Source organism: Arachis hypogaea, chromosome 19, assembly GCF_003086295.3.
Source record: "Arachis hypogaea cultivar Tifrunner chromosome 19, arahy.Tifrunner.gnm2.J5K5, whole genome shotgun sequence".
NCBI classification, from domain to species: domain Eukaryota; kingdom Viridiplantae; phylum Streptophyta; class Magnoliopsida; order Fabales; family Fabaceae; genus Arachis; species Arachis hypogaea.
The window spans coordinates 78,578,074-78,594,068 of record NC_092054.1 but is presented as its reverse complement, the minus strand read 5'-3'; the positions used below and the strand labels follow the sequence as shown (position 1 = coordinate 78,594,068).

The following is a 15,995-nucleotide window of genomic DNA, read 5'->3' as shown; positions in this document are numbered from 1 at the left end:
TCCAACGTTAGCCTCCAAGTTAGGGGGCTAACGTTGGGGCTAACTTTTCAACCAAAAGTTTGTGCAAAAGTTTGATGCTAACTTTAGGTCCAGCTTTTTACTTCCTGGTTCAATTTCACTTATTCCATTGTCCTCTCTTCACTCCTAGCCATTCCTTCTTGCTTCAACCTTTCTCCAAGCTTTCTTCACCTATCATTAATCAACCAAACACATCAAAGCTATGCTCATAATCATGAGATATTCATTCTATCATAATATGCAACAATTATAGCATAAAACCTCATGAAATGGCATGAATTCATACATGGTTGATTCAATCAAGGGAAACATGAAAATCTAGCTAATTGGCTTGCTTGTAGCTCAAGAAAGTGCATAATTCTAATGAAAACAAAAGAAAAAGACTAGTTAAAATAGGCTAAGATGACTTGTCATCAATATGTGAGATGTAATCACTTTAAATTGAAATCAGAGGGTTGTGTGGCTCTAAATTAGAGACCATTCTTCATCTCTTCTCATGAGCAATTAGATCAAGAGATTGACAATTGATCAAGTTAAGAGAAATCAAATCACCAAGAGATTGGGGTTTGATTACTTAAGATTTGCCAAGAGATCAATGATTACATGATTGAAGTGGAGATGAGAATTGTTGATCTTGAGAATGGAATATCTCTTGATCCCAAAGTTAATTTCATTCTTAATTCTTGTTATTTACTTCTTGTCTTTAATTCTTGTCATTTAATTGTTCTCTTTAAATTCTTGTCATTTACTTATGCACATTTATGGCTTTATTTACTTTTGTACATTTATGCATTCCAAGTGTTTGTAGAAATACTTCACTTGGTTTTACTTTCTAGTCATTTACTTTCTTGCACTTTACTTTCTTGCACTTTACTTTCTTGTACTTTCCATTCCTTGCAATTTACATTTTTGTACTTTAATTTTCAGCACTTTAATTTCTTGTCATTTACTTTCCTTGCACTTTATTGCTTTTATTTAATTTTAAGTCATTTACATTTCTTGTTGCTTATCACTCAAACTTGAATCGTCTAACTAGAATAATTAATCAACTATTGCTTGCTTAATCCATTAATCCTCGTGGGATCGACCTCACTCTAAGTGAGTTTTACTACTTGATACGACCCGGTATACTTGCCGGTAATTACGTGAATTATAATTTTTCGTGTATCACTTATTTTTTGAATAATTTCGTATTTTTTATTTTTTTACAATTAGAAAAAAAATTATTTTTTAAGTTTAAAATTAAAAAAATAAATTTACAACTCTGTTATTTAACAGATATTGTTGGACTTTATTTTATTTTTCTAATTGAAATAAAAAAATTAATCATATAATTTAAAATTTCAAAAATAAAAGTTTAGTTTTTTAAAATTTTTAATTTTTTTAAAAATATTTTTTATTTTTTTATTCTCCGGATAATACTGCACTCAGAAAATTGACTTTTTTTGCTGCACTTGTTCACAAAATAAGAATAAATTAATTTAAAAAAATTTAAAATTTTTATTTTTCAATTTTTTTAGTTTTTGAATATTGTTGGAATTTTTTATTTTTCTACTATTAGAAAAAAATTTATGTTTTAGTTTAAAACTTTAAACGAAAATAAAAAATTTACAGATTTGTTGTTTAATAGATATTGCTAAACTTTATTTTATTTTTGTTATTTAAATAAAAAAATTTAATAATATAATTTAAAAATTAAAAAATAAAAAAATTAGTCTTTTAAAATTTTTTTATTTTTTTAAGGATATTTTTTATTTTTTATTCACTGGATAATGCATCACACGGACAGTTGACTTTCTTTTGCTGCACTTGTTCACAAATTAAGAATAAATTAATAAAAAAATTTTAAAATTTTAATTTTTTTATTTTTTGGATATTGTTAGAACTTTTTATTTTTTTACAATTGGAAAAAAAATTATTTTTTTAGTTTAAAAATAAGAAAAATAAATTTACAAATATGTTATTTACCAGAATATGCTAGACTTTATTTTATATTTCTAATAAAAATAAAAAAATCATATAATTTAAAAATTCAAAAATAAAAAATTTATTTTTTTTAAATTTTTGATTTTTTAAAAATTTTTTTATCTTTTTATTCACCGGATAATGCTACAACCAGACAGTTGACTTATTTTTGCTGCACTTATTCACAAATTAAGAATAAATTAATTTAAAAAATTTAAAATTTTAGTTTTTTTATTTTTTATATATCATTGGAATTTTTTTAGTTTAGAATTAAAAAATTAATCATATAATTTAAATTAATTTGTTATTTAACAGATATTGCTGGACTTTATTTTATTTTTCTAATTTATATAAAAAAATTAATCATATAATTTAAAAATTCAGAAATAAAATATTTATTTTTTTAAAAATTTTAATATTCTTAAAAATATTTTTTTATCTTTTTATTCACCGAATAATGCTACACCCAGATAGTTAACTTTTTTTTGCTCCACTAGTTCACAAATTAAGAATAAATAAAAAATTTAAAATTTTAATTTTTTATTTTTTGGATATTTTTGGAATCTTCTATTTTTTACAATCAGAAAAAAAATTATTTTTTTAGTTTAAAAATTAAAAAAAATAAATTTACAGATTTGTTATTTACCATTGATGGACTTTATTTTATTGTTCTAATTTAAATAAAAAAATAATTATACAATTTTAAAATCAAAAATAAAAAATTTATTTTTTAGAAGTTTTATTTTTTAAAAAATATTTTTTTATCTTTTTATTCACCGGATAAGACTACACCCTGACAGTTGACTTTTTTTGCTGCACTTGTTTACAAATTAAGAATATTAAAAAAATTAAAATTTTAATTTTTTTATTTTTTGGATAATTTGGAATTTTTTATTTTTTTTATAAGTAGAAAAAAATTTATTTTTTAATTTTAAAGTTAAAAAAAAATTTACAACTCTGTTATTTAACAGATATTGTTGGACTTTATTTTATTTTTATACTTGAAATAAAAAATTAATCATATAATTTAAAATTTCAACAATAAAAAATTTAATTTTCTAAAATTTTTAATTTTTTTAAAAATATTTTTTATTTTTTATTCTCCGAATAATAGTGCACTCAGAAAATTGACTTTTTTGCTGCATTTGTTCACAAAATAAGAATAAATTAATTTAAAAGATTTAAACTTTTTTATTTTTTAATTTTTTTAGTTTTAGAATAATGTTGGAATTTTTTATTTTTCTTCTGTTAGAAAAAAATTTATTTTTTAGTTTAAAACCTTAAACAAAAATAAAAAATTTACAGATATTTTGTTTACTTGATATTGCTGAACTTTATTTTATTTTTCTAATTTAAATAAAAAATAAAAATTTAGTTTTTTAAAATTTTTAATTTTTTAAAATATTTTTTTATCTTTTTATTCACCGGCTAAGACTACACCCGAAAAGTTGACTTTTTTTATCTGAACTTGTTCACAAATTAAGAATAGAGTAATTTAAAAATTTAAAATATTAATTTTCTTATTTTTTGGATAATTTGGAATTTTTTATTTTTTTTATAAGTAGAAAAAAAATTATTTTTTAATTTTAAAGTTAAAAAAAAAATTTACAACTCTGTTATTTAACAGATATTGTTGGACTTTATTTTATTTTTATACTTGAAATAAAAAATTAATCATATAATTTAAAATTTCAACAATAAAAAATTTAATTTTCTAAAATTTTTAATTCTTTTAAAAATATTTTTTATTTTTTATTCTCCGAATAATACTGCACTCAGAAAATTGACTTTTTTGCTGCATTTGTTCACAAAATAAGAATAAATTAATTTAAAAGATTTAAACTTTTTTATTTTTTAATTTTTTTAGTTTTAGAATAATGTTGGAATTTTTTATTTTTCTTCTGTTAGAAAAAAATTTATTTTTTAGTTTAAAACCTTAAACAAAAATAAAAAATTTACAGATATTTTGTTTACTTGATATTGCTGAACTTTATTTTATTTTTTTAATTTAAATAAAAAATAAAAAATTTAGTTTTTTAAAATTTTTAATTTTTTAAAATATTTTTTTATCTTTTTATTCACCGGCTAAGACTACACCCGGAAAGTTGACTTTTTTTATCTGAACTTGTTCACAAATTAAGAATAGAGTAATTTAAAAATTTAAAATATTAATTTTCTTATTTTTTGAATAATTTGGTATTTTTTATTTTTTTTACAATTAGAAAAAAATTATTTTTTAAGTTTAAAAATTAAAAAAATAAATTTACAACTCTGTTATTTAACAGATATTGTTGGACTTTATTTTATTTTTCTAATTGAAATAAAAAAATTAATCATATAATTTAAATTTTCAAAAATAAAAATTTAGTTTTTTAAAATTTTTAATTTTTTAAAAATATTTTTTATTTTTTATTCTCCGGATAATGCTGCACTCAGAAAATTGACTTTTTTTTGCTGCACTTGTTCACAAAATAAGAATAAATTAATTTAAAAAAATTTAAAATTTTTATTTTTCAATTTTTTTAGTTTTTGAATACTGTTGGAATTTTTTATTTTTCTACTATTAGAAAAAAATTTATGTTTTAGTTTAAAACTTTAAACAAAAATAAAAAATTTACAGATTTGTTGTTTAATAGATATTGCTAAACTTTATTTTATTTTTGTTATTTAAATAAAAAACATTTAATAATATAATTTAAAAATTAAAAAATAAAAAAAATTAGTTTTTTAAAATTTTTTATTTTTTTAAGGATATTTTTTATTTTTTATTCACTGGATAATGCATCACTCGCACAGTTGACTTTCTTTTGCTGCACTTATTCACAAATCAAGAATAAATTAATAAAAAAATTTAAAATTTTAATTTTTTTTATTTTTGGATATTGTTAGAACTTTTTATTTTTTTACAATTAGAAAAAAAATTATTTTTTAGTTTAAAAATAAAAAAATAAATTTACAGATCTGTTATTTACCAGAATATGCTAGACTTATTTTATATTTCTAATAAAAATAAAAAAAATAATCATATAATTTAAAAATTCAAAAATAAAAAATTTAGTTTTTTAAAATTTTTAATTTCTTAAAATTTTTTTTATCTTTTTATTCACGGAATAATGCTACAACCAAACAGTTGACTTTTTTTTGCTGCACTTATTCACAAATTAAAAATAAATTAATTTAAAATTTTAGTTTTTTTATTTTTTAGATATCATTGGAATTTTTTTAGTTTAAAATTAAAAAATTAATCATATAATTTAAATTAATCTTTTATTTAACAGATATTGCTAGACTTTATTTTATTTTTCTATTTTATATAAAAAAATTAATCATATAATTTAAAAATTCAGAAATAAAAAATTTATTTTTTAAAAATTTTAATATTTTTAAAAATATTTTTTTATCTTTTTATTCACCGAATAATGCTACACCCGGATAGTTAACTTTTTTTTGCTCCACTTGTTCACAAATTAAGAATAAATTAATTTAAAAAATTTAAAATTTTAATTTTTTATTTTTTGTATATAGTTGGAATCTTCTATTTTTTACAATCAGAAAAAAAATTATTTTTTTAGTTTAAAAATTAAAAAAAAATAAATTTACAGATTTGTTATTTACCAAATATTGATGGACTTTATTTTATTTTTCTAATTTAAATAAAAAAAATAATTATACAATTTTAAAATTCAAAAATAAAAAATTTATTTTTTAAAAAATTTATTTTTTAAAAATATTTTTTTATCTTTTTATTCACCGGATAAGACTACACCCTGACAGTTTACTTTTTTTGCTGCATTTGTTTACAAATTAAGAATATTAAAAATTTTAAAATTTTAATTTTTTTTATTTTTTGGATAATTTGGAATTTTTTATTTTTTTATAAGTAGAAAAAAATTTGATGCACGGAAAACTTGTCTCTCAACAAATCTCCTTTCGGCAAGTGTACCGAATTTGTCGTCAAGTAAAAATTCACAATAGAGTGAGGTCGAATCCCACAGGGATTGATTGATCAAGCAACTTTAATTAGAAGAATGTTCTAGTTGAGCGGATCCAGAATTTGGGTTGAGAGTTGCAGAAAATAAAATGGCGAGAATGTAAATAACAGAAAAGTAAATGCTAGAATTAAAGGACTAGAAGTAAATGACTGAAAATAAATTGCAGAATTGTAAATGGGAATGGGGGATTTGCTCATAAAAGTAAATGGCAGAAATTAAAGAGAATGGGTAAGATCAGAGATGGGGAGTTCATTGGGCTTAGGAGATGTTGCAATTCTCCGGATCAAGTTCATTTTCATCTCTTCCTCAATCAATGCACTCATTGATCTCCTTGGCAATCTTAAGTGATTGAATTACAATTTCTTGCAATTCAATCTCTCAAATCTTGATCAATAGCCAATTCCTTGGTCAATTGCTCATGAGAAGAGATGAAGTATGGTCACTGATTATACCACATGCATTTCCCAAATCAAGTATTGAGAAGGTTATAGTCACATACCCATCCAAACCCAATTTGGTCCAGCATGAGAAAGCATTTCTAGCTTGATCTCTTCATTCCACTTTCAAGGTTCAAAAGAGATCCAAGTTTGAATAGCTTCTCTTCCAAGATAACTACTCAATGGGATGAAGATCGAAATCTTTCAAGTAAAATCAAGAGAAAAGATAGAAGAAGAATAATAAAAATTAGTATTGATCCATCAAATTACAACAGAGCTCCCTAACCCAATGAAAGGGGTTTAGTTGTTCATAGCTCTTGAAAATGAAAATAAAGATGGAGAATACATCATAGAACTAGAAATTGCAGAAAAAGTAAAATACAGAGAGTAATTCTCTTTTTCCAACTTTCAGAACTCTCTTTAACAATTCAAAGCTACTCCTATATATACTACTCTTCTCAGCTTCTAGTTTGCTCTTCAAGTCTTGGGCCTTTGGATCTTGAGTTTGAAGCAGTTCTTTTCTTCATTTGGGCTTGGCTTTACTTGCAGAGAGAAAGTGCTAAGTGGGCAGAGACTTTAGCTCAGGGCGTTAGGGGTGTTAATATTTAGTGAAAGTATAAGTTTGAGAACGTTAGTGACACTTAACATTTTCACTAACGTTCCAATGTACCCCTTTGCCTCACGTTAGAGCCCACGTTAACTAGGTTAACGTGGCTTCTAACGTGGCCTTGCCAAACTTCGAGAACGTTAGTGACACTCAACATTGTCACTAACGTTCCAGTGTGCCCCTATTTGCTTCACGTTAAAGCCCACGTTAACTAGGTTAACGTGGCTTTTGACGTGGCCTTGCCAAACTTCGAGAACGTTAGTGACACTCAACATTGTCACTAACGTTCCCATGTGCCCCTAGATCTCACGTTAGAGTCCACGTTAACTAGGTTAACGTGGCTTCTAACGTGGCCATTCTTAGCCATCCCAACGTTAGTGACAATGTTGAGTGTCACTAACGTTGGCTCATCATTCATTCCTCATCGTTAGCTTCCACGTTAACTAAGTTAACGTGGAAGTTAACGTGGCTCCTTGGGGGGTTGTGTGGTTGCTTCCAACATTAGTGACAATGTTGAGTGTCACTAACGTTGTCGACAACTCTCACTTCTCACGTTAGCTCCCACGTTAACCAAGTTAACGTGGGAGTTAACGTGGTGTGTTGCATCCTTAGGCCAACGTTAGTGACAATGTTGAATGTCACTAACGTTGGCTTCTCTTCCCCCTTTAACGTTAGAGGCCACGTTAACTAGGTTAACGTGGGCTCTAACGTGGCCACTCATGAGTGTTTGCCAACGTTAGTGACAATGTTAAGTGTCACTAACGTTGGCTCAACTTCCCTTCTCCACGTTAGAGTTCACGTTAACTTAGTTAACGTGACTCTTAACGTGGGCAATGATGGCTTTGAGAGTATTATTGGCAATCACTTTTCTCATTAACCTTGCAAATTACCTCCCTTTCCTTGCTTTCTTTGGTCCTGAAATTAAGCAACAGAGTGCATCAAAGATCTAGTCCAAGTCATGGGTAATGCAGCATACAATTTGTCACTAAATTCATGCAAAATCCTCATGAAATAATGTAAAATGCACAATGTATGCTTGAATCAAGGTGTAGGTGAATATCTACCCAAAACTAGCTTATTTCCTAAAGAAATGCATGAAACTACCCTAAAAATAGTAAAGAAAAGGTCAGTGAAACTGGCCAAGATGCCCTGGCATCACAACACCAAACTTAAAGCTTGCTTGTCCCTAAGCAAGTACTGGAACAAGAGAATGATGAATGGAATATCCAGAGGAATGAGTCATTCTTGTGGAAGTCATGTTACTGATTTTATGGTGGTTTCATACATAGCAACTTAGGTTCATTCCATTACTGGCTTTCAGACTTTTATCATGTCCCTAAACACTTACTTTGTTTACATCCCATGAGACTTTTATTCATTGATCCTTTTATTGTTATTTCAAGGGTTATTTGTGTTATTTAGGCTAAGTGCTCTGTAAGGGGGCAACTCTTTAAGATAAGCTTTCAGCCAACACTCCCGAACCAGTTGGTTCAAGGTGCTAGGTGTTGAAGCACCCCTAAGGACTTACTCCCTCAAGTCTCTCCCCCATACATACACACCACAGGCATATAGTTCATTTATTTTCTTTCTTGAGACCTTGGTGTCCAGCACCTCTTTGGGTTACTAAATGCTCTGTAGTGAGGGTTACTCTTGATAGTGGATTTTTAGCTGATAATCCCGGGTTAGTTAACCCAAGTTACCAGGTGATAAAGCACCCCTGAGAGCTTATTCATCCAAGTAGATCCCTCACACAGGAGCACTGATGACAAGTCATCTTAGCCTAGTTTCACTAGCCTTTTTCTTTTGTTTTCGATTGATTTATGCACTTTCTTGAGCCATAAGCAAGCCAATTGGGTAGATTTCCATGTTTCCTTTGATTCAATCAACCATGTATGAATTAATGCAATTTCATGAGATTTTATGCTATAATTGTCATATATTATGAAAGAATAACAAACTCATGATTTGAAGCAAAGCTTTGATGTGTTCGGTTGATTGATGATAGGTGAAAAGACTTTTGAAGAAGGTTGAAGAAAGAAGGAATGGCTAGGAGCAAGAGAGAACAAAAAGCTTGAGCAAAAGTTTGCCTCAAACTTTAGCTCAAACTTTTAAAAGAGTTGAAAACACTCCAGAGGAAAAAAGCTTGAGCAAAAGTTTGACCTCAAACTTTAGCTCAAACTTTTGGGAGAAAAGCTTGAGCCAACGTTTGCCTCAAACTTTTTGGCAAATGTTGGCATCACAAAATCAATACCCTGGAGGAAAAAGCTTGCGCCAACGTTTGAGGTCAAACTTTTGCTCAAACGTTGGCGCCACTCTTGCACACCCTGGAGGAGAAAAGCTTGCGCCAACGTTTGCCTCAAGCTTTTTGGAAAACGTTGGCGCCACACACATTTACAAGGGGGCCAACGTTTGAGCAAAAGTTTGACCTCAAACTTTGGCTCAAACGTTGGTAGCAGCAAAGTGAAGCCATCTGGTGTAAAAAGTTTGAGTAAAAGTTTGAGTAAAAGTTTGCCTCAAACTTTTACTCAAACTTTTACTCAAGCTTTTATGTTTTTCAACCCGGTTCACAATGGATCTTTCTCCAACTCCAAGAGCAATCAACCAAGGCCTTTATCAACCCAATTCCATCAAGAACAAAGGCCCAATTCAAGGCTTGAAGACCATTTGAAGAAAGTGTATAAATAGCTTAGGATTTAAGTTTTCAGAGAGTTTTTTTCCTTTTAGAGCTTTCCGTTTTAGTTTTGCTGAGGGCTTTTGGTTTTGGAATCATTTTGAGTTTCTGAGTTTCGGAGAGGAGAATTGAATTCTCTTCTTCTTAGTTTTCTTGTTTTCAATTTCAATTACATTTGTCTTAGATCTTGGGTTGAAGAATTGAGGAAATTCTGTCTCAATCTCACCTTGAGATCTCTCTGTCTCACTTTACTGCACTTTTGGAAATTGAATTTGGTTTTGCTTCTTCTACTGCTTGATCTTTAAATTCTCTTGCAATTGATTTCTGGATTGGATCTAGGAAGGCATTGAGATCTAGACTTGGTTATCTAGTCTCTTGGGTCCTGAGATCTGAAATTTCCTTTTTATTTCTCTGTTGAACGCTTCTTCAAGCAATTTACATTTTCTGTTTGAGATCTACTACAATTAAATCCATCTTTTACTTCCCTGCTTGTTGCAATTTTACTTTTCCTTGTTTAAATTCTGCAAATCCACTTCCCAATTCCCTTTACAATTCAAGCCATTTACATTTCTTGCACTTTAAGATTCTGCAATTTGCATTTCTTGCGTTCTAAGTTTCTGCCATTTAATTTCTTGTTCTTTAAGATTCAACACTTTATTTTCTGTTCTCTTTAATTTCATGCAATTTACCCATTCCCTTTACTTTCCATGCAATTTAAATTCTGTTAATCACAAATCACTCAACCAAATCTTGATTCGCTTGACTAAATCAACCACTAAACTAAAATTGCTCAATCCTTCAATCCATGTGGGATCGACCTCACTCTCGTGAGTTTTTATTACTTGATGCGACCCGGTGCACTTGCCGGTTAGATTTGTGTGTTTGGAATTCATTTTCCGAAAATACACATCAAGCACCACAGACACTTGTCTCAAGGTCCAAACCATTGGTGCCTAGCCTTATTGCTTACTCTTTTTCTTTTGTTTTTCACTTCCATTGTTCTTCCCTTTTCTCTTATTAGGATCTTGTTATTAACTTAGTCTCATGGGTATATCCAAAGTCAAGTATTCAGGATAGATAGTTGTTCTCCTAGCCTTGTGGTTGAACTAACTTAGCTAACTTATGACTATCCCAAAGATTCATGAATGCACTTCCACATTATGAACTCTACTCTGGTCTTTTAAAAAAAACATAAACATTCTCTTCTTCATTTGATAAAAAAAAAGACAAGCATACAAGTAAGTTAAGGAGGATGCAGTGACATAAAGACTAGCACACATAGACTTTCTTCAATACCAAAAACTTAAAAGACATAATTGAAAAAGGTTTAAACATAACATGGAAGCAAGTTCTATTTCATACAAGATCTTTCTTATTTAAAACATAGAGAAAGATGGAACAAAGAAGGAACTCCACCACCTTTTACTGTTGTGGATGTCCATGCTCTTTTCCTTGCTTGTCCTCCTTGTTTCTTCTTGCATTTCCTCGCATCCTTGCCAATCTTGCTTGCTTCCAATCCTCAAGTGCCTTCCTCACTGACTCATGACTCTCTTCCACCCTTTGTCTTTCCTTTCGTGCTAATTCATCCTTCATTTCGTCATACTTGGCTATTCCTGGATGCAATATTGGCAGCTGTCCCACTAAGTAACCGAGCCTGGCTTGAGTGTTTATATGATGTCCTGTTTCGCTCATGTAAACTCCTTCTGCGAATGCCCTTTGCTCATCCAATAGTTCTGCCTGTTCTATTTGTCTTCGATGCATCTCATGTATGTGCGCCCCTTGATGTGCTTGGATGTTGATTAGCCTCTGGGTGGATTCTTGTTGCTCGTTTTGCCTTTGTTCCATCCTGTTGAATGTTTCTCCCCATTGTTGTCCTTGACTTGGTTGCTGTTCCATCATTTGCCTTTGCCACTCACCTTGCTGAGTCATCCATCTTGAAAGTGTTTCCTCTTGCTGCCTCATCATCTGTAGTTGAAGCTCTTTCTGTGCTCCTTGGCTTTCCAAATATTGTCTAGACAAGCCATCAATGGCCTCCTGCAATTGGTGCATGTCCAAGGCCTGTTGTGCTTGACCCTCTAAGACTTGTCCTTCCACTACTTGAGGGGCTGTTTTCTTCCTTTGCTTCCGCTGAGGCAGAGGGGATGCTGCAGCTTTCATCCTTCGTACAGTTATTGGGATGCCTTCCTTTATCCACATGGGGTTTTCATCTTCAAAAACTACCCCAGCTTTCTTGCATATTCGGTAAATAGTGCTGGGGTAACCTAACGTTCCTCTTGAGTCGTTTTTCTCTGCCATCTTTCTAATACCTTCAGCTATGAGTTCATGAACCTTGATTTCTCCTCCCTTCAGTATACAGTGCACCATTGTGGCTCTCTTGACATTCACCTCCGAGTTGTTTGCAGCTGGGAGAATAGACCTTCTCACTAGCTCAAACCACCCCTTGGCTTCAGGAGTGAGATCTGTTCTCTTGATGAACTTTGGGTTATTTCCCGTACCCCTTTCCCAGTCAGCTCCTGGTACACAAATATCTTGCAGAATCTGGTCATAATTGGGGTTGTCCAATCTTGAGTGATAGCTTTCTTCTTCAAATTGTATAGACCGTAGCTTCAATGCCCTCATGACACTCATGGGACCAAAGTCCACCATCTTTCCTCTCACAAAACTTGTGTAAGACTCATCCTTCTTATCATATCAAACCGCATTTGCATAAAATTCTCTTATGAGAAGATTTGCATTCACCTTAATGACCGGGTCAGTGAGGAGCTCCCATCTTCTCCTTTCTATCTTCTCTGTAATTTCGGGGCACTCAGTCTTTGTAACTTGAAATCCCAGCTCATAAATGATTTTCTTATCAACCATCCACCCATATTGCAATGCATGATGCAAGCTTCTAAATCTCCTTTCATCATATGGGTGTTCTTTCATGGGTTCCTTTCCCTTCCTTCTTTTAGAACCCGAAGACGCCATGAATGATAGTTAATATGTGAAGGTGGTAAGGTTGTGGAAACTTTTGGTTGTTTAGGGTTTTATGGCAATGAAGAGAGTGAGGGAAGGAATGTTTGTAATCGGATAGAGGGTGTCTTGTACCAAAAGGAAGAGTGGTGAAGGGTGTGTGATGACAATGAAGGGTGGTACGGACAAGGGTCATTTATATAGAGAAGTTGTGAGAGAATGGAGGGTGTAGATTGATGAAGTGGTCACTTGATGGATGGTTGGGGTTATGCATGGCTAGAAGATAAGGATCATCACTTTATGATGGGGATTGCTCGGTCTTCTAGGGGTGCCATTTTTTCAATGTTGCATGGCAACATTTTCCAATGTATTCCCTTTTTAGAACAAGTGTGTAGCCCCTCCTTTTGTGGTGTCCGAACCTTCTTTGTTTGGTTGTCCAATCTATCCCTTTTTATGCTCCTTTTCTTTTCCTATAAAGACAAACTAAGAAAAGTAAGAAAAGATATTAAAATGACCATATGAACTTTACGGCTAATATTAATAAAAGGGAAGAAAGGATTTGATTTTTTTATTTATGAATTCCAACTAACTAACTAACTATTGATGGGTCCTTATATGCATCTTGGTGACACCATGGGGTGACACCAAACTTAGTTTGAAGCAATGTGATGAAAAGTTTTGTTCAAAGCTCCCAAGACTAGCATGCATCTTGGTTTGCTTTGAACACCAAACTTGTTCTTCACTATATACTGCATGATAAAGATTTCACCAAGTGTTTCTCAAGTTTGGGTTGAAATTCATAAACATTGATTTATTCATTATTTTAAAAACATATAAAACATGGGTTGCCTCCCATGAAGCACTTTTTTAGCGTCACTAGCTTGACGTTTTTCCTTCATCAGGGTGGTTGGTAGTGCTTAAAGTCCTCCCCTCTTGCTGTGGACTTATATCCATTGGTTGGATCAATGATCTCCACATGTTCCAAGGAAGAACTCTGTTGATAGTGAAGACCTTGGGTAACTGAGATGGTACAGTGGGGAGATTAGGGGGAATATCTGGAAAGTAAGCTGAGACAACTCTATCCCCTGGAGAGAAATCTTTCGTAGGGATTTTCTTGTTCCTCCACCTCCTTGGTACCTTCTTCTTTGTTTCTTTTGATGTTGCCTTCCCCTTGGTGACCTCTTTTTCTAAAGGAGTTGTGGTGCTGTCTTCACCTGCCTCTAGAGGTTTAGGTTTCTCTAACTTTTCCTTGAGCTGTGGCAATTGCTGTTTTCCTTGTTTATCTATTAAGGGGATCTCAGAATGAACTGGCTGTGCTTCAGTGCTTGTTTCCTCCTTCAGTGTCTCATTATCATTTGTGCTTAGTTCCTTGTCCTCTTGATCTGTTTCTTGTGAGAGTTTGAAAACATTGAAGTTGAGTCGTTCATCATGGATTCTCAATATTAGCTCCCTTTTCTCTACATCGATAAGTGCTCTGGCCGTAGCTAGGAATGGTCTTCCCAATATGATTGGATGAGTGTGACTCTCTTCCATATCCAGGATGACAAAGTCTGTTGGGAGAAAGTATTTCCCAACTTTTAGCAACACATTTTCCACCACTCCTATTGCTTGCTTTTGAGTTTTATCAGCCAGTTTGATAATTACATCTATGGATATTATCTCATTAATCTGCAGTCTCTTTGCCAGGGATAAGGGTAGTAAGTTGATGCTGGCCCCTAAATCACATAGTGCTCTATCGAACATAGTTTCACCTATGGCACAAGGGATGTGAAAACTCCCTGGATCTCTTCTTTTTGTAGGCAACTCAGGTTGAATAAGGGCACTACATTCCTTGTTCATCACTTAGTCTGGCCTCTTTTGAGTGAGCTTTTCCTGGGAAGAAGTTCCTTCATATACTTGATGAATGCAGGCATTTGTTGAATTGCCTTGATGAATGGTATGTTCACATGCAGAGATACAAACAAGTCTAGGAACCTTGAGTATATTCTTTTTCCCACAGCACCATTGAGCAGTTGAGGGAAGGGTGCATAGAGCTTCAGCAGCTCTTGTTGTGAGATTTCTGGTTCTTGGCGATCTCTATCCTCCTCCTTTGTTGAGTTGTATTCAGGTTGTTTGCAAAGCTTGCCTTTCTTGTCTTCAGTCTCTTGATCACTTGCAGTGACCATTTTGCAATCTTCCTATCTTACTTTCTTTGCTTCTCCTTTGGGGTTTTTCTCCGTGTCACTTGGGAAGCTATCAGTAGGTTTGGGAATCTTCTCAGCTAAATATCCCACCTGAAATTCTAGCTTCCTGATGGTCTCTCCCTGGTTCTTAATATTGGCTTGCACCTCCTCTTTGAACACCTTATTTTCTTGAATCTCTTGGCATATTCCTTCAAGTAGGGCTTCAATCTTAGAGAGCTTGTCATCAATTGATGAGTGATTCAGAGCAGATGTGCTATTTTAGTTTTGATAGGCGTGTGGAGAAGTGTTGTTGTGGGGGTGTTGAGATGTCCTCTGTGTGAATTGCTGGTGAGCTGCATTGTTGTTGGAGTTGTAACGTCTCTGGTCTTGGTTTTGATCTTGCTCACTTCCCCACCCAAAGTTTGGGTGGTTTCTCCATCCAGGGTTATAGGTCTTGGAGTATGGATCATAGTTTTTCCTTGGTGAATTCTCAATGTAGTTGGCTTGCTCCTGACTCCCCTCTGCTTCTTCATTCACTCCTTCTTGGGTTGTTGATGAAGTGGAGATTGCTGCTACTTGGTTCTTCTCCATCTTCTTGGTGAGGTCAGCCAGCTGCTGGGTAATGAGCTTGTTTTGGGCCAACAGAGCATCTACATTGTTTAGCTCCATTACTCCTCTTGTGTTCCCTCTTTCGGAAGCATAGAAGTAGTCGTTCTCTACTACTGTTTCAATAACATCTATGGCTTCCTCAATAGTCTTCTTCTTGTTCAAAGATCCTCCGGATGAATGGTCTACGGCCTTCTTTGACTCATAAGAGAGTCCTTCATAGAAAATGTGCAGCTGCACCCATTCGTTGAACATGTCAGGTGGACACCTCCTTGTTAAGTCCTTGAACCTCTCCCATGCTTCATATAGAGTCTCACCATCCTGTTGTCTGAAAGTTTGGACCTCAGCTCTCAGCCTATTGATTCGTTGAGGAGGGTAAAATCTTGCTAAAAATTTGTTCACCACGTCTTCCCAAGTTGTCAAGCTTTCCCTTGGGAAGGATTCCAACCACTTGGATGCTTTGTCCCTAAGTGAGAATGGAAATAGGAGCAGTCTATAGGCGTCAGGGTGAACACCATTAGACTTCACTGTGTCACATATTCTCAGGAAGGTGGTCAAATGTTGATTGGGGTCTTCTTGAACACC

At 32.1% G+C, this 15,995-nt stretch overlaps 1 non-coding gene across 1 annotated transcript; it reads left to right on the top strand.

The window, feature by feature from the left end:
- The first annotated feature begins 15,663 nt into the window (after positions 1-15,663).
- Positions 15,664-15,767, top strand: LOC112780867 (small nucleolar RNA R71). The gene has a single exon (XR_003191675.1). It is a non-coding gene; the product is annotated as a small nucleolar RNA R71 (small nucleolar RNA).
- The last annotated feature ends 228 nt before the right edge of the window (positions 15,768-15,995 follow it).